We start from the raw sequence: 19663 nt of genomic DNA, 5'->3' as shown, positions 1-19663 counted from the left end.
TGACAGGCGCCCGCCACCACGTGCAGCTAATTTTTGTATTTTTAGTAGAGACAGGGTTTTGCCATGTTGGCCAGGTGGGTCTCAAACTCCTGGCCTCAAGTGATCCACCCACCTCAGCCTCCCAAAGTGCTGGGATTCCAGGCATGAGCCACTGCGCCCAGCCAAGAATTTGTGTCAACCAGTCACCACCTTGCCAATAAACTGGGGATTCCTAACCCAGTCATCCAACCAGAGGCTCCTTGGTTAATCTGAGAACAGCATAGGACTGGTAGAAAGGCGTCCTGGAGCTGGGAGAACAGAGGGAAGCCCCCTCCGCTAGAGAGAAACCTCCCCTCCAGACAAGATTCCTCCATTATTCAACCCCCAGTGTTTAAAACAAAATGTCTACATCAACTGTGCTGGTTGGAAGGCCTGGGCATAAAGGATTGGGGCTGGAGGAAACTGAGGCAGTAAGGCGAACCAAGAGAAAGGCGAAGAGAGGCAGTCACTCTGAAGGCAACAGGGACGCAGGTAGGAGTGACCAAGAAAATTAGCCAGGTGTGGTGGCTCATACCTGTGGTCCCAGCTACTGGGGAGGCTGAGGTGAGAGGATGGCCTGAGCCCAGAAGGTTGAGGCTGTAGTGTGCTGTGACTGCACCACAGCCCTGCAGCCTGGGCAACAGAGCGAGACCCTGTCTCAAAGACAAAAACAGAAAAGGAGTGACCAAAAAGAGGAGCACTTCTTTGGAGAAGAAAGTTGCTTTGCTTCGCGGTGCTCCACTGGCCTCCTGCCTCCTCCCCCTCCTCCACCTCCAAACCACATTCCAAGAGAGGCGGTGACTGAAACCAATTGTTCCAGCCTGGGACTGGGCAAACGTGGGCCCTGTACCTTCAGCTCCGGTTCTTCAAGGACTTCCAGGAACCACAAAGCAGAGGTAGAGTGGAACACAAAAGAAGCGACTCATGAGTTAATTATGGGTAAATCTCATTGCAAAATCCACATTGTCTTCAACATTTTTTAAACTTCCCGAACACAGCAAATTCCACTGGGGAATGCCAGGGTGGGCTCTTTAAAGATGGAGCGAGGGCCCTTGGGTTCTTCCCAGAGCTGCCAAAGATGCAGATTTCTCCAAGGAAATTTCTTCCTAGGATTAGGATCAGGAAAATGGAGTGGTTTTCCCCCTATCTAATACGTATTGTATTACGTAATTAACTGCTTTCCCCCTTTTTACTCTGTTTTCCTTTTTAAAACTTATTTCAAAAACATTTCTAGTTTTCAATAAATGTATATATATGTATCTTTTCAAATTTCTGACTGTATATATAACCTACAGCTTTCCTTTAAAAAAACATCTTCTTCCAAGATACAGTACAAAGAAATGGCTTCCTTCTTCATCTAAGAAACGATTTTCGAAATCTAGATCTCAAAGAGCAGAAAGATCATCACGTTCATTTTTATTTTTAGATAAAAATGCAATATATATTTTCACTTCTGACAACAGAATTATCTGGGATTTCACATGAACTTAGGTTTCATAAGATGTCATTTGTGTTTATCCGCTGTGCTTTGCCCGGGGCTGTCTGCCTTAAGATAGAGTGAGCTGCTCCAGTAATAACTCCCTGAACACCTGAACACTGAGTCCATGCTGTAGACAGTCCTGTGAGTGCTACCTTAGCTGCCGCGGAGGCGCCCGGCAAAAGCAGCCGCTCATCCGTCATTCCTGACAGCTCAGACCACGAGCTGCCTGGAGAGGCTCATGAACAAGTTCTTTGTCTTCAGGGGATGAAGAAAGTCCAAGTGTTTGTTTACTCTAGAGCTACCGGTTAGAAAGGGGTTTCAGCATCAGCATCGGAGTCTGCAATCTTCCTGTAAAAGAGCACAAATCAGTGATGGAAAATTAAGCTCTTTAGAAGGCTGATTTGGCTGGGTGCCGTAAATCCAGCACATTGGGAGACTAAGGCACGAGGATCACTTAGGACCAGGAGTTTGAGACTAGCCTAAGCAACATGGCAAAACCCTGTCTCTACAAAAAATACAAAAATATTATCGGGGCAATGGTGTTGGGCACCTGTAGTCCCAGCTGCTTGGGAGGCTGAGGCAGGAAGATCGCTTGAGCCCAGGAGGTTGATGCTGCAGTGAGCCATGATCGCACCACTGCACTCCAGCACAGGCAATAGTGTGAGGCTCTGTCTAAAAAAAGGAAAAAAGAAAAAATAAGACTGATTAATTAGCCTTAAAATCAGTTAAACTAGCGTCATCTTTACCACCCCTTAGTTGCAAAAAATGTTTCAAACCAAAAGGCCCCCAGTGGGTGCTCTCCTCAATCAGGCAAGTAAGGGCACCCATCCACCCATCAGCCCAGGCCACAGAGCACAAAGGCCGGGGTCTTAGCAGCAGGAATCTGCTGTCACGACTGTCGCCATGTGGCTCTGTCCGCTCTGGACACCCAGCACTTAGGCCAAGGCCAAGTGTTACAAGATTTACCTTTTACACTGAAGTGCAGAACGCTTTCATGGTGGTTGTTTTGGGTGATGAGGGGAGGGTGTTGAAAGGGTCAGGGGATCAGAATTTCCTCACCCTTTTAACTATAAAAGATCTATAATGTTGCACACGTCTCTCTGCTCCTAGTTCAGCTGGTGTCATGCAAAATGGGCTTTCTGCATGACTGCACAAAAACCAGCAAGTCCAAATAGGAGGTATCTTCCCAAGAGGTAGGCAGGTTGTGTGAGCAGGACGGCCATTGTGAGAGGTGAAGCCGGCTGGGCTTCCGGGTCGGGTGGGGACTTGGAGAACTTTTCTGTCTAGCTAAAGGATTGTAAACACACCAGTCACTGCTCTGTGTCTAGCTAAAGGTTTGTAAACACACCAGTCATCACTCTGCAAAAACACCTATCAGCCCTCCGTGTCTAGCTAAAGGTTTGTAAACGCACCAATCAGCACTCTGTAAAAACGAACTAATCAGCACTCTGTAAAATGGACCAATCAGTGCTATGTAAAGTGGACCAATCAGCAGGATGTGGGCGGGGCCAAATGAGGGAATAAAAAATAGCCACCCGAGGCAGCTGTGGCAACCCTGTTGGGTTGTCTTCCAGGTAGAGAGAGCTTTGTTCTTTGCAATAAATCTCGCTGCTGCTCAGTCTTTGGGTTCGTACTACCTTTATGAGCGGTAACACTCACCGGGAATGTCTGCAGCTTCACTCCTGAACCAGGGAGACAACGAATCCACCGGTAGAAACAAACAACTCCAGATGTGCCACCCTTAAGAGCTGTGACACTCACTGTGAAGGTCTGTGACTTCACTCCTTAAGTCAGGGAGACCGCGAACCCACCAGAAGGAAGTAACTCCGGACACATCTGAACATCTGAAGGAACAAACTCCGGACACACTGTCTTTAAGAACTAACATTCACAGCAATGGTCTGCGGCTTCGTTCTTGAAGTCAGTGAGACTAAGAACCCACCGGAAGGAAGCAATTCCGGAGACAGTTGGACTCCCTGCTTGAGAACAGCCATGTCATCTCCTTTGGGAAAATGTCCCCAACATGGTGAACAATGCCCCTAAATTCGGCCTCACCCAGAGCAGTAATTGTGTGCTAGTAGCGGGGTCAGATGTATCAATTAAATGACATCAATGCGAGTCCTAGAGCCAGCTCTGGTGTCTACTAGCCATGTGCCCATGAGCAAATCATTGACATTTGTCAGAGCCTCTTCAACTGTAAAGGACAGAGACTCCAGGGAAAGCCCCCTCAATTCTAACGTGTGGTTTCATGTTTTCCTTTGCTAATACAAAAAAAGGAACAAGAAGATTGTAAGTTTTAAAATCTATCACAATAAGCACACTGCGTACGCAGTGATTTGTGAAAGCAGCACCCCACCATTTGTGTGTGTGTGTGTGTGTGTGTGTGTGTGTGTGTGGTGGAGTCTCGCTCTGTCAGCCAGGCTGGAGTGCAGTGGGGTGATCTCGGCTCACTGCAACCTCCACCTTCCGAGTTCAAGTGATTCTCCTGCCTCCGCCTCCCTAGTAGCTGGGGTTAAAGGCACATGCCACCATGCCTGGCTAATTTTTTTTTTGTATTTTTAGTGGAAATGGGGTTTCACCATGTTGGTCAGGCTGGTCTCGAACACTTGACCTCGAGCAGTTCACCTGCCTCGGCCTATCAAAATGCTGGGATGACAGGCATAAATCACCACACCTGGCCTGAAAGCAGCGTTTTAAAGGAAAAATGAACAAGTCAGGAGTATAGAAGCAGACAAAACACATCTGGCCCAGCCCTGACTCAACTTTAAAGTTGAGAGGCAAATAGATATTCCTAAAATGAAACCATAAGCACTGATCCTGAAGAAAGATATCTGTGTACTCCACTCAGTGCGCAGCACAGACCTGTCCTGATGAGCTAAAATGTAGCATCAAGCCCCCATGGGTTTTTGAAACCTGGATTGTTAAGGTAATGTGTAGAACTTACAGCCACAGCACAATCAGGCTCATCACCCATTATGCTATTTCTCCCTTAGAAATAAAAACTGGCCAGACCTGGTGGCTCACACCTATAATCCCAGCACTTTGAGAGGCTGAGGCGGGAGGATGGATCGCTTGAGCTCAGGAGTTCAAAACCAGACTGGGCAACATGGTGAAACCCCATCCCTGCGGTGGTAGGTGCCTGTAGTCCCAGCTACTCAGGCCTGTGAGGCGGAAAGATCGCTTGAACCTGGGAGGCAGAGGTTGCAGTGAACGGAGATTGTGCCACTGCACTCCAGCCTGGGTGACTGAAAGAGACCCTGTCTCTAAAATAAACAATGACAACAACAAACTGTGGGACACATTCATCTCGGAGTTGGCCTGTCTCTCCTGAAAAACAGGTCTATTTCCTTTCCGTAGACAATGTGCTGTATGTAACTCATCCCTCCTTTGATCTGCTCCTCAGAGAATTCAGAATAAAGGTTTGTTTTTCCACCTCAGTACTTTCACCTAACAAGTTCCTGACTTAAATTGCACTTGTCACTTCATTCTTATTTAAATGTTTTTTTGGTACGAAGGTACTGATTTTTTAAATGGAGCTTTTTATTTCGTTGAGGAGTTTTAGGTTTACAGGAACATGGAACAGAAAACACAGAGCTCCCATGTGCGCCTCTTCTCCCTGTAGACACTTTCTCCTGTTATTAACCTTTTTTTTTTTTTTTGAGACAGAGTCTCACTCTGTCATCTAGGCTGCAGTGCAGTGGCGCGACTTCAGCTCACTGCAACTTCCGCCTCCTGGGTTCTCCTGCCTCAGTCTCCCAAGTAGCTGGGACTACAGGTGCACACCACCACACTCGGCTAATTTTTGTATATTTAGTAGAGAGGGGGTTTCACCATGTTGGCCAGGCTGGTCAACCTGACCTCAAGTGATCCACCAACCTCAGCCTCCCAAAGTGCTGGGGGATTACTGGCATGAGCCAACGCGCCCACTTTCATCTTAAATAAGGGTGTACACTCGTTACACTTGCTGAGCCTATGCCGATTCCTTACAACTAAGCTCGTTGTTTACATGACGATTCTCTCCTTGTATTACACATTCTATGGGTTTGATAAATGTACAGTGACAAGGATCCACCATTATAGTGTAGCACCAAATAATAGTTTCACTGCCCTAAAGCTCCTGTGCTCCATTTGGTCATCTCTGCCCTCTCCCTCACTCCCTGGTCCCTGGCAACCACCAATCTTTTGTGCTGTCTCTATCACTTTGCTTTTTCCAGAGTGTCATATAGTTGAAATCATACAGTGTATAACCTTTTCCGACTGGCTCATTTACCTAGCAATATGTTTCAGGTTCCTCCACAATTTTTTGTGGCTTGATAGCTCTTTTCTTTTCTCCTTCCTTCCTTCCTTCCTTCCTTCCTTTCCTTCCTTCCTTCCCTTCCTTCCTTACTTCCTTCCTTCCTTCCTCTTTCTTTCTTTCTTTCTTTTTCTTTCTTTCTTTCTTTCTTTCTTTCTTTCTTTCTTTCTTTCTTTCTTTCTTTTTCTTTCTTTCTTTCTTTCCTTCCTTCCTTCCTCCCTCCCTCCCTTCTTTCTTTCTTTCTTTTTCTTTTCTTTCCCTTTCTTTCTTTCTTTCTTTCTTTCTTTCTTTCTTTCTTTCTTTCTTTTCTTTCTTTCTTTTTTCTTTCAACAGAAACAGGTCCCAGTAGCTGGGACCTAGGCACGTGACACCATGCCTGGCTAATTTTGTTTATTTTATTATTATTATTATTATTATTATTATTATTATTATTTTTGTAGGCACAGGGGTCTCACTATGTTGCCCAGGCTGGTTTCGAACTCCTGGGCTCAAGTGATCCACCAGCCTCGGCTTCCCAAAGTGCTGGAATTACAGGCGTGAGCCACCGTGCCCAGCCTCATTTCTTTTTATCACTCCATTGTCTGCGGGTGCCACTGTCTGTTTATTCATTCACTGACTGAAAAACATATTGGTTGATTCTGATTTGGGGCAATTATGAATAAAGCTTCTAGTTTTACTGATTTTCATTATTATTTTACTGTATGCTACCTCAAAGTCCTTTTGGAAGTATCTGAGAGTATAAATTAGTATTGACATACGATTGTTTACATTATAGAGTATCTGTTTTTTTTTTTTTTAAACCTGCCAATCAGAATCAAGTTTAGGCCAGGGGTGATGGCTCATGCCTGTAATCCCAGCACTTTGGGAGGCTGAAGCGGGCGGATCATTTGAGATCAGGAGTTCGAGACCAGCCTGGTCAACATGGCAAAACCCCATCTCTACTAAAAATAGAAAAATTCGCCAGGTATGATGGTGTGCACCTGTGGGCCCAGCTACTCAGGAGGCTGAGGCACGAGAATTGCTTGATCCAGGGAAGTGGAGGTTGCAGTGAGCCAAGATCACGCCACTGTACTCCAGCCTGGGTGACAGCGTGAGACTCCATCTCAAAAAAATAAAAATAAAAATAGAACTGTAACTGATGATTTTTATTATTGATGATATATTCCAATTACACACTTAGAGTGTGAATAGCTAGGTTATATGTCAGCGATACAAAGGGACGAATGATCTTCATGGAGCATGTATTGGGTGAAGCTTGCCTTTTTCAAATCTGAGCAAGAGTTGGGGACTCAATACAGGGCAAAATTTCTAAAATGTGTATCAAGGTGAAGCATATGTTTTTAATTTGTGAGCTTTTGGGGGGTCAACTAGTATTAAAAATTTGTTACAAGGCAAAAACCAAGCAAAAGAGCAATCTCTTGCCCCCTCCCCACCCAATTCTCCTGGGTACTTTCAACTCTTAGCAAATTATTCTAATAGTTACTTTTTACTTTTATTTTATGTTAGGTTCTGGGATACATGGGCAGGATGTGCAGGTTTGTTACATAGGTAAACGTGTGCCATGGTGGTTTGCTGAACCTGTCAACCCACCACTTAGGTATTAAGCCCTGCATGCATTAGCTGTTTATCCTGATGCTCTCCCTCCCACCGCCATTATTTACTTTTGTATAGTTACTCCACTGTCTTGATTTATCTATTTTAGACATCATCTACCATCTTCCTATCAGAGGATTTCAGAGGATTTTTTTTTTTCCTTTTTAGATGGAGTCTCTCTCTGTCACCCAGGTTGGAGTGCAGTGGCGCCATCTTGGCTCACTGCAACCTCCACCTCCCACGTTCAAGAGATTCTCCTGCCTCAGCCTCCCGAGTAGCTGGGATTATAGGCACGCACCACCACACCAGGCTAATTTTTCTCTTTTTCTTAGTAGAGATGGGTTTTCACCATGTTGGTCAGGCTGGTCTCGAACTCCTAACCTCAAGTGATCCACCAACCTTGGCCTCCCAAAGTGCTGGAATTATAGGCATGAGCCTCCACACCCAGCCCCTATCAGAGGATTTTGTGCTCTTGCCCCCACCCCATCTTTCTAATGCAGTTACAACATTATTTTTTGTTACACTGGCATTCAATATTTATATATTAGGACCGTGTAAATATTGTTTACTGCTTCTACAACTTTTTGTTTGCCCCAAAGTTAGTAGTTGCCTTATATTTGAATTCATTGAGTTTTATTTGGACTCATCTCCCCACAGTCCTTGACAGCCTGTCGTTCCACATGGTTAGACCCATCTGACCATCAGTCTGTCCCACTTGTGTCTTCAGGACATTCCTTCCTGGAGCCCTGGGCCCCTGGCCCTGGCTCACTTTCTGTTCCCTTAGCTGCCACACAAGTTTGTCCTTGGATTTCCCTTCACCACTGCACCATCACCCTGGAAATTCCCTGGGCTCACTGTCGAAGCCCTTGTTTCTGGGATTTCCTGCCTTCCTTGTTCTCGGTTATTCTTGGATACTCCCTCATTCTGATGGGCCACATCTCCCAGTGGCTTCCTGAGAAAACATGCAGAGCTCATTGAGAGATGAGTGCTGGAGTCAGAGAGACGGAGATCAAAACATCAGCTCCCTGACTACTGTGGCTGTTTGGAGAAGGTGGCTTCTTGTCTCCTGGCCAAGGGCGCATGCTCCCACCGCACCCTAGAATTAAGCTCACCCACTCAGCCCGGCCGGAAAATGGCAGGCTCTCCAGATGGGCGAGAGCGGACGGGAGCACCTGAGCGCCTGCTCTCTGAGGGCCAGCAGAACCCAAAGGACAGACAGGGAAGGGCAAAGGAGTGGGGCCAGTTTCCTCCCCCCAAACTCTCCAATCAGATAAGTCACAGTGGTGGGGGTGGGGGGTGGTTATGGGGGGTGGGCCTGGGCGTCAGCATTTTTAAAGCCCCTCAGGTGATTCAGTGCAGCCGGGCAAGAACCCAGCTATGCTCTGAGAAGTGAGTGGGCAGCATCTAATTGCTCTTCATAAAAATCCTGCTGTTTCCAGCGCCAGCCCACCCTGACCTTCCCACAGACAACGGCCCCTCCCACGCCTGAGCCATCCCAGGTGAGCTGCTTGCTTTCTGGGCCACTTCGCTTCCATCGACTCCGGCTTCATCCTTCTTAGCTCAGTTATACAAACCTCTCCCAGCTTTATCTAGGATTGACTTTGTGTTTTCTTTCTTGTTCTTCATGCATTGAGGGGGATTTCCAAGATGTAATAGGAGAAACAAGGTGTTATCTGCCAATCTCAAAATCAAACCCAAGCAAAGCCAAATTAAATGGCTTCTTTTTTTCTTTTTCTTTTTCTTTTTTTTTTTTTTTTTTTTTTGAGAAGGCGTCTGGCTCTATCTCCCAGTCTGGAGGGCAGTAGGGTGATCTCGGCTCACTGCGACCTCCGCCTTCCAGGTTCAAGTTATTCTCCTGCCTCAACCTCCCGAGTAGCTGGGATTACAGGTGCCTGCCACCACTCCCAGTTAATTCTTTGTATTTTTAATAGAGACGGGGTTTCACCATGTTAGCCAGGATAGTTTCGATCTCCTGACCTTGTGATCTGCCCGCCTCGGCCTCCCAAAGTGCCAGGATTATAGGCGTGAGCCACTGTGCCTGACCATAAATGGCTTCTTTTACCAAGAGTTTAAAAACAAAACAAAACATTTTAGGCCAGGCACAGTGGCTCACACCTGTAATCCCAGGACTTTGGAAGGCCAAGGTGGGCTGATTGCTTAAGGTCAGGAGTTCAAGACTAGCCTGGGTAACAGGGCAAAACCCCATCTCTACAAAAAATGTAAAAATTAACCAGGTGTAGTGGTGCATTCCCGCAGTCCTAGCTACCTGGGAGGCTGAGGTGGGAGGATCCCAGGAGGTTGAGGCTGCAATGAGCCAAGATAGCACTGCTGTACTTTAACCTGGGCAACAGAGCAAGACCCTGTCTCAAAAAAAAGAAAAACAAACCTTTTTAGAAATGACCCAGAGAGATAACAAATGATCTATTTCTATGAAAATATCTGTTGTTTTGAAAAAGGGTCACAGATAAAGTGTCACAGGAGTCCCCAGCAAGGTGCAAGGCCATGGAGGAGACAGCTTTCAGTCCACATGGCGGATGGAATGCAGATCTCCAGGCAGAGGCCTGGGTGGACACCTCTCCTTCTGGAACCTCTGTGAATGATACAATATCATCCAGTTCATTACCATAACTTCCCCAAATACCCCTTCACACAGCACCACACAGAGACGCACTCTCATCTTCCCCGTGTGGCTGGGAGTCCTGATTCTGACACACACTGGCAGCTATGAGTCTGGCCAAGGCATCTATCCTCTCCAAGCCTCGGTTGTACCATCTCTAAAACAGACGTGCTATTATCTAGGCTTGCATGCCTCCCAGAGTTAACAGGAGGCACCAATGTGATCACTCCTGGGTGGGTGTTTGTGAACTGGAAGGTGCTAATCAGAGGTGTCACCATTATAATCATCTGCCCAATCCGTATTCCTTCAAGCCAAACAGACAAACTCAGCTATTTGTTGGCCTCCCCTTAGAGCCTTCCCTTCTACAGTCCCCACACCCTCCCCAAAGTTAATTCACATACAGTTACCAGGGTAAGGAGAAAAACATAGAGCCAAACATGAAATAACCTATATGTTTAAACTTGTGGGACAGCTAAAATGTTATAGCCTGGCAAGGAAGAGTTCAGGGAAGCATGTACTAGATTTAAATGAGAAAGGAACTCGGGGAAAACCACACTGTATTCATCTGCTCAGGCTGACCACAGTCTGGGTGGCCTCAACAACAGAATTCGTTTTCTCACAGTCCTGAGAACCGGAGATCAAGAGCAAGGTGCCATCAGGATGAGGGCTCTCTTCCTGGTGTGCACATGGCTGCCTTCTTGCTGTGCCCTCATATGACCTTTACTTAGGGTACAAGCACCCCTAATGTCTCTTTCTTTTTCTTATTTTCTTTTCTTTCGAGACAGAGTCTCGCTCTGTCACCCAGGCTGGAGTGCAGTGGTGCCATCTCAGCTCACTGCAACCTCTGCCTCGTGGGTTCAAGTGATCCTCCCACCTCAAGCCCCCGAGTAGCTGGGTCTGCAGGCACAAGCCACCATGCCCAGCTAATTTTTTTTTTTTTGGTAGAGATGGGGTTTTGCCATGTTGCACAAGCTAGTCTTGAACTCCTAGGCTCAAATGATCCTTCTGCCTCGACCTCCCAAAGTGCTGGGATGACAGGCATGAGCCACCACACTGGGCCGAACCAGGCTTCTAAAGAGCTTAATTCTCCATCATCGATTTTGTGCTCCGTTTTACAAAGGTTGCAGACGCTGATGCCGAAACCCCTTTCTGACCCGTAGCTCTAGAGTAAACGAACGCCTGGACTTTCCTCATCCCCTGAAGACAAAGACCTTGTTCATGAGCATCTCCCGGCAGCTCATCTCTTCCTTTTTCTAAAGACATCATTTCTACTGGATTAGGTCCCCACACAAATTAGAACCTCCACTCATTTAGCCTTAATTACATTCTTAATGGCCTTATCTCCAAATACAATCACATTGGAGATTAGGGCTCCCACCTGTGAATTTGGGGGCGGAGAGGGACACAATTCCACCCATAACGCGCGCGCGCGCACACACACACACACACACACACACACGCTTCCCTTCTCCCAGTGTGGATTGTCTCCCTGAGCCCGATCGGCCAGCGCCTTCTGTGTGCACCTGCACAGCTGTGTCTCTGGCATTCAGCATCTCCAGGGGCTGAGGGCTTCCACATGGCGAGCCAGAGCAAAGGGCACACAGAACAAGGCAAGCGCAGGACAATGGGAGACAGAAAGCAACTTGAGAGCAGTAAAAACTGGACGGTGGAAGACGCCGTCCTCACTCATGTGGGAGCCAAAAAAGTAGGTCTCATGGAGATGGAGACTGGATTGATGGTTACCAGAAGCTGGGAGAGGGGATGAGGAGAGATGAACAGAGGTTGGTACAAACACAGGTGCAAAAACACAGTCAGATAGAAGGAATATGTTCTGGTGTTCGACCGCACAGTGGGGTGACTGTGGTTAACAACAGTGTAATGAGATAGAAGGAATATGTTCTGGTGTTCGACAGCACAGTGGGGTGACTGTGGTTAACAACAGTGTAATGCAGAGCTCAAAATAGTGGCAAGAGGGGAATGGGAATGTTCTCAACATAAAGAAAAGAGAAATGTTTGAGATGACAGATATCCCAGTTACTCTGATTTGATCATTATACGTTGTATGTATCAAAATATCATGTGTACATATAAAATATGTATAATAATAATTATTATTATTTGAGGCAGAGTCTCGCTCTCTCGCTCAGGCTGGAGTGCAGTGGCGTGATCTTGGCTCATGAAACCTCTGCCTCCCAGGTTCAAGCGATTCTCAAGCCTCAGCCTCTGAAGTAGCTGGGATTACCGGCATGCACCACCACGTCTGGCTGATTTTTGTATTTTTAGTAGAGAGGGGGTTTCACCATGTTTGCCAGGCTGGTCTTGAAATCCTGACCTCAAGTGATCCGCCCACCTCAGCCTCCCAAAGTTCTGGGATCACAGGCATGAGCCACTGTGCTCAGCCTAAAATATGTATAGTTATTATATGCCAGTTAAAAAAATCACCTTACTCTTTATGCTAGATACACTTGTAGGTACTGGTGATAGAAAAATGAAGACCTCATTCTTCCCTTGGGGGGGAAAAAAAAAACAAAGAAGAAACCAAGTCTCTTAGGAAAAAGAGAACCCTGCCAGTAGCATGATACAAGAGGTGAGTGCCCCGGCGGCTGCCTGCGACAGGAGCTCAGTCTAGACCGGAAGCAGAAATAGACGGGAACTCACAGAATTAAGGCTACAGACTGAGGCCGGGGTGGTCCCACAGGCATGGTAGGGCTTACCAGATTCGGGCCCATCAATAAGAATTGTCACCTAAAAGCTTCTGCTCTGTGCACTTCAACCCTCTTGGATGTAGTTTGAACCCTTGTACACTTTCAACCACTATCCTGAAGCATAGCTGTCTATGAGACAGTAATTCTGGAAGCATTTTCCATTGACAACTCACAGGAAAAGGGCTATGGAAAGACTACATTTCTGAATCTGAAACCACTAGAAGATTTAAGTCTCCGCATGTCGGCGGTGAGGTCAGAGAATCCGCCACCACGGAATTCAAAGTTCTTTGCGGTTTGACATAATAGCTACCTATTAAGTTTGCCTTCTGCATGACCTGTGCAACTGCCATTTAGAAAATGGAAAGCTATCATCCATCATGTGTCTTTATAAAGAACTTCTTTAAACTTTATCTTATGAAGCTGTTTTCATAATTATTTGGCTTAGCTCAGATTCCATAGCACTGTACAAGATGTACAAATGGAATAAAATTGCCATCATTTAGATCAGGCCAAAAATACCTTCCCGACTAAGAAGAATTAAAGGGTTTTTTTTTTCTCGTTGAAAATAACATAAATCATAATGAAAGAAGCCCAGATTTAAGAATTACTTTAATTAATTAATTAACTAATTTATTTATTTTATTGAGACACGGTCTGGTTCTGTTGCCCAGGCTGGCGCGCAGTGCCACACTCACAGCTTACTGCAGCCTCAATCTCCTGGGTTCAAGCAATCCTCCCACCTCAGCCTCCCATGTAGCTGGGACTACAGGCGTGCACCACTATGCCTAGCTAATTTTTTTTTATTTTTTATTTTTTGTAGAGACAAGGTTTCACTATATTGCTCAGGCTGGTCTCAAACACCTGGGCTCAGGTGATTCCCCTGCCTCAGCCTCCCAAAGTGCTGGGATTACAGGCATCAACCACTGCATCCAACGTAAGATTTACTTAAACAAAACAAAACAAAAACAAACAAAAAAAACCCTTCCAGGCCATATCCCGGTTTGCTGCGTTATTTGTTCAAATAGGTCTCATCCTATATCCTCATGTGCACACCCCTCTACAGTGATAACTAGTGCTCAAAAAGCTGACACTAAAACACAGCAAGAGGCCGGGCACAGTGGCTCACGCCTATAATCCCAGCACTTTGGAAGGCTGAGGCGGGCGGATTATGAAGTCCAGAGTTCGAGACCATCCTGGCCAACATGGTGAAACCCCATCTCTACTAAAAATACAAAAATTAGCTGGGCATGGTGGCAGGTGCCTGTAGTCCCAGCTACTCAGGAGGCTGAGGCAGGAGAATCGCTTGAACTCGGGAGGCAGAGGTTGCAGTGAGCCAAGACCGCACCACTGCATTCCAGCTTGGCGACAGAGTGAGATTCCCTCTCAAAAAATAAAAATAAAAATAAAAATAAAACACAGTAAGATTCTGAATCATAATTCCCAATGAACTAATTGGCACTGGAATACAGAAAAGTGTGCTGAAATATTTGGTTGACTTTCATATTTTGCTGACACTTAAAAACCATGACCTCACATATGTTTTTAAAATTTTGCCATGATGAGGTGTATTGTTAAGATGGGAATGGAGAACATATATATATTTTTTAAGTTTGTTCACTTGCTTGATACTCTTTAAAATTCAGACACCCGGCTGGGCGTGGTGACTCACACCTGTAAGCCTAGCACTTTGGGAGGCCTAAGTGGATGGATCACGAGGTCAGGAGATTGAGATCATCCTGGCCAACACAGTGAAACCCCATCTCTACTAAAAATACAAAAAAAAAAAAAATTAGCTGGGTGTGGTGGCAGGCGCCTGTAGTCCCAGCTACTTGGGAGGCTGAGGCAGGAGAATGGCGTGAACCTGGGAGGTGGAGCTTGCAGTGAGGTGAGATCGCATCACTGCACTCTAGCCTGGGCGACAGAGTGAGACTCCATCAAAAAAAAAAAAAAAAAATTCAAACCCCCTCTGTATGTACTCTTGCCCTGGGTCTCCAAAGGTTAGGGTCAGGCCTGACCTCTATGACATGCCATTCTTCCTGCTCCACCACCCTTAGCATGTGACTTTTGCTTTGTTTTGTCACCCAGGCTGCAGTGCAGTGATGAGATTACCACTCACTGCAGCCTCAATCCCCTGGGCTCAGGTGATCCTCCCGCCTCAACCTCACCAGTAGCTAGGACTACAGGCACGCCCAGCTAATTTTATTCTTTTGTAGAGATGGGATCTTGCTATGTTGCCCAGGCTGACCTTGAACTCCTGGCCTCAAGCAATCCTCCTGCCTTGGCCTCTCAAAGTGCTGGCATTACAGGGATGAGCCACCAAGCCTGGCCGTATGTGACTTTGGCTTCATGCTTTTTTCACCTTATGAGCTTAAGATGGCTGCTCGGCCTCCCAAAGTGCTGGGATTACAGGCTTGAGCCACCGCGCCCGGCCGGAGCAGCCATCTTAAGCTCATAAGGTGAAAAAAGCATGAAGCCAAAGTCACATACGGCCAGGCTTGGTGGCTCATCCCTGTAATGCCAGCACTTTGAGAGGCCAAGGCAGGCGGATCACGAGGTCAGGAGATCGAGACCATCCTGGCTAACACGGTGAAACCCCGTCTCTACTAAAAATACAAAAAACTAGCCGGGCGACGTGGCGGGCGCCTGTAGTCCCAGCTACTCGGGAGGCTGAGGCAGGAGAATGGCGGGAACCCGGGAGGCGGAGCTTGCAGTGAGCTGAGATCCGGCCACAGCACTCCAGCCTGGGCGACAGAGCGAGACTCCGTCTAAAAAAAAAAAAAAAAAAGATGGCTGCTCCAGCTCCAGCTTCATGTCCATATTCCAAGCAGGGAAACAAAAACCAGGAGAAGGAGGGCAAGGTGGTGCTATATCACAAAAGCAAAGAACTTCCAGAAACGCCTGGCTGGTCTGTTGCACAACTCAGAACCATTTCACTTGGACATCCCTAGCTGCAAAGGCTTTGGGAAAGGTGGACATTTTGTTTTATTTTATTTATTTATTTATTTATTTATTGAGACAGAATTTAGCTCTCGTTGCCCAGACTGGAGCGCAATAGTGCGATCTCAGGTTACTGCAACCTCTGTCTCCCAGGGTCAAGCCATTCTCCTGCCTCATCCTCCCCAAGTAGCTGGGATTACAGGCGCCTGCCACCATGCCTGGCTAATTTTTTGTGTTTTTGGTAAAGACAGGATTTCATCATGTTGGCCAGGCTGGTCTCGAACTCCTGACCTCAGGTGATCCACCCATCTTGGCCTTCCAAAGTGCTGGGATTATAGGTGTGAGCCACCGTGCCCAGCTATTTATTTATTTATTTATTTATTTTTCAAGATGGAATCTTGCTCTGTCATCCAGGCTGGAGTGCAGTGGCTCGATCTCTGCTCACTGCAACCTCTGCCTCTGGGGTTCAAGTGATTTTACTGCCTCAGCCTCCCGAGTAGCTGGGATTACAGGTGTGTGCCACCACACCTGGCCTAAAGGTAGAAATTTAAGCTGGCCATGGTGCCACTCTGAACAAAATTGGGCTTCTGACAATTAGGCAAAAGGAGGGAATGGTTACCAAGTAGGCAGGTAGCAGTGTCTCCCACACGGAAGGGCCAAGAGCAACGACCCCGGGGGATGTCTGGCCTTAAGACTAACTTGTCACAAGAGAGGTAGAGTCAGGGAGAGCCCACTAATCATGACTGGGTGGCCGCCTCCACACCAGACACTTTAGGGAGGTCAAGGTTCTGGTAGACCCCTGCGCAGAACCTGGGGTAGGGCAGAGACCACAGAAAAGAGACCGTCAGAGAGTCGGCTTAGAGCAGCTACAGAAAGAAGAAGCACACAGCCCAAGGCACAAGACTCCCAAATTTGTTCTAGAAGGCAATTTGGCAACTCATATCAACAGCTCTGAGTAAAGGGCAGCTTGGACTTCTAAAGAGATCGCCTGGTAGTTCCTGCTCCCCAGATCCCTGGCACTGTTCTGAGGCCTGGCAACTCCACCTCCCCCATTCTTGAGCCCCCCCTCGCCCACCACGTACGGCCTTTTGTGCCTTCAGTGGCCACTGACTTTAGTGGTAGCTCCAGATTTTCCAAGTCAAGGGCTAGAGGGGCCGCATTCTGGCACAGAGTGAGGCAAAGAAACACAGCAACGTTACGCTCAGCATTCGTGCAGCAAGAGGCTGTCATTTTCGGATTGGAGTTCATTTTTGTTGGCTCTTTTGGGGGTTGTAGTGTGTGTCAGAGGCTGAAGCCCCCACACCATCTCCTACTGTTGCAATTGGTCAATTTCTACTGCAACAACAACAACAAAAGCCCAATTTACATAAAAACACGTATTTCAACTTTATCACATTTAAGTAGAGACACATGCTGTTTAATTTACTTTTACTTAATTACATTAAGAAAAGTCTGATTCTTCAATGAATTTTTAAGTGACATTTTGTGGCAAATGTAAATTCAAAGTTAAATACATCTTATGGCATCAAAAAAGAAAGATAAAACTGGTTTTGTTGTATTAATTTGTTTTTTTGGTTTTTTTGAGATGGAGTCTCACTCTGTTGCCCAGGCTGGAGTGCGGTGATGTGATCTCAGCTCACTGCAACCTCTGTCTTCCAGCTTTAAATGATTCTTATGCCTCAACCTCCCAAGTAGCTGGGATTACAGGTGCACCACCACGCCCGGCTAATTTTTGTATTTTTAGTAGAGACAGGGTTTCACCACATTGATTAGGCTGGTCTCAAACTTCTGGCCTCAAGTGATCCACCTGCCTCGGCCTCCCAAAGTGCTGGGATGACAAGTGTGAGCCACCACACCTGGCCACAAAAACTGGTTTTATAAATTGTTTGGAAGTTTTTGCATGTCACTGTTTTTAAACACTGAATTTTTAAGAACTGAGGTTTTTTATAGATGTAAATTCCACGTTTTACTTCTAAATGGCAAGTTCAGAGAGAAAGTTTCAGGCTGCTAGCTGCAAGAACGCCTCAGCAAATAACACATCATCGGTATGGGTAACCTTTATTTCTAAAGAATGACAAGCAAAATTGTACACCACTGTCTTTATATTTTTAGTTGTTAATATTGGACAAGTTTAATTTTCTTGTTTCTTTCTTTATAACTTTTTTTTTCTTTTATGGGGTCTCACTGCATTGCCCAGACTGGTCTTGAACTTCTGGGATCAAGGGATCCTTCCACCTCGGCCCCCACAAATTGCTCCATTACAAGTGTGGGCCACCATACCTGGCCTGGAGAAGTCTAATTTTGATGAGAAGGAAACAGCTAAGAAAGCTGAGAAGGGCTAGGCGCCGTGGCTCACGCCTGTAATCCCAGCACTTTGGGAGGCCAAGTCTGGAGGATCACTTGAGTAGGAGTTTGAGACCAGCCTGGGCAACATGGCGAGACCCCCATCTCTACAAAAAATACAAAAAATTAGCCAGGCATGGTGACATGTGCCTGTGGTCCCAGCTACTGAGGAGGCCGAGGTGGGAGGATCACCTGAACCCAGGAGGTGGAGATTGCAAGTGAGCAGAAATGTGCCACTGCACTCTAGCCTGGGTGACAGAGCAAGACCCTGTCTCCAAAACAAAACAAACAAATAAACAAAAAGTCTTGGAAAACTCATGTTACAGCCAACTTGTAGAAATTTGATTATTCTCTTCTCATCGATGGCCTTTCTTTTCATTATCAGTGTTCCGTATGTTTCCTTTCATCAGAGATTCATCATGGGTGTACATTTATAAATGAAAATGAATTTCAGGTGTCCATGAGCTTCCATAGGGATCAGCTATGAACCGGCAACCTGGGGACAGCCGTAGGGACTCCGGGCTGAGCACCTCTCTGAGGCTTCCAAAGTGTTTAATGATTTTTAATAAACAGAAATGGAAACAGACACTTTTCTGCCTCTAATGATACGACCACTCTGGCCCAGCATGACAAACTTCATCTCCTCCCAAATCCCTTTTTGCTGATCTCTCAGATCCCCAATTGGAGGGACCATCCTTTACAGTTGACTGACTCGCCAGTCCCTAACGTTGGTCAGATGTCCTGAACAAGGAAAGCCGTGATTTCTGCAACCAGAGAGAATCGGTCAGTCCCGGTGTCCCTCAGCCAAGATGAACTCAGCCTGTTGTCTCCGGAGAGCTGGTAAATCGGCAGCTGAAGAAACATACAGTTCTGTGTTTCAAAATGCAAATGACCACATTTCCCTGACCCCCGGGTGCTCGCTGACACATTCCCGACCAATGACTATAAATCTGCTCCTGGAATGTGGTAAGTCAAGAAATTAAACACAAATATCCCAATCTGATAACCTTCCTCTGGCCTTTCACAGTGTTGTTTATAGAACTGAATTTTAGAAAATGAATTCCTTTATCCTCAAGGTTTTAGGGCTTTTTTCTTCTAAGCCCAGAAACTGTAAACGTTTTCATGATACAAGAAAGCTGGCGCTCCTCCTTCTACTTAAATTACAGACGCTTGTCTGAGTTGCCTGCTGCTGTGGATGTGTGCTGGGTTTCAGTTGCTTTCTAGCCATTTTTCCATCCTTAGAGCATCTGAATTTCCTTTTATGGAACTGCCTCTTCCCCTCTGAGGGAATCTGATGAAATCTCAAATCCAAGCACCTGCCTCCCAGCAAGAATGTGGAGCTGCTAGCTTTCTGGAACTACATGATTTCCGCCCCTTTTCTTTTTTTTCTTCTTTTCTTTTTTTTTTTTTTTGAGACGGAGTCTCGCTCTGTCGCCCAGGCTGGAGTGCAGTGGTGTGATCTCAGCTCACTGCAAGCTCCGCCTCCTCAGTTCACACCATTCTCCTGCTTCAACCTCCCGAGTAGCTGGGACTACAGGCGCCTGCCACCACGCCCAACTAATTTTTTTTGTATTTTTTTTTTTTTTTAGTGGAGATAGGGTTTCACTATGTTAGCCAGGATGGTCTTGATCTCCTGACTTCGTGATCTGCCCGCCTTGGCCTCCCAAAGTGCTGGG

At 46.4% G+C, this 19663-nt stretch overlaps 1 long non-coding RNA gene across 1 annotated transcript; it reads right to left on the bottom strand.

The window, feature by feature from the left end:
* Positions 1-1417: 1417 nt before the first annotated feature.
* Positions 1418-2092, bottom strand: LOC103877464. The gene is made up of 2 exons (XR_002520362.2): positions 2049-2092; positions 1418-1846 (listed from the first exon to the last, which is right to left on the bottom strand). It is a non-coding gene; the product is annotated as an uncharacterized LOC103877464 (long non-coding RNA).
* Positions 2093-19663: the final 17571 nt, after the last annotated feature.

This window comes from Papio anubis, chromosome 1, assembly GCF_008728515.1.
Source record: "Papio anubis isolate 15944 chromosome 1, Panubis1.0, whole genome shotgun sequence".
Taxonomy (NCBI): Eukaryota; Metazoa; Chordata; class Mammalia; order Primates; family Cercopithecidae; genus Papio; species Papio anubis.
This window is presented reverse-complemented; position numbering and strand designations above follow the sequence as displayed.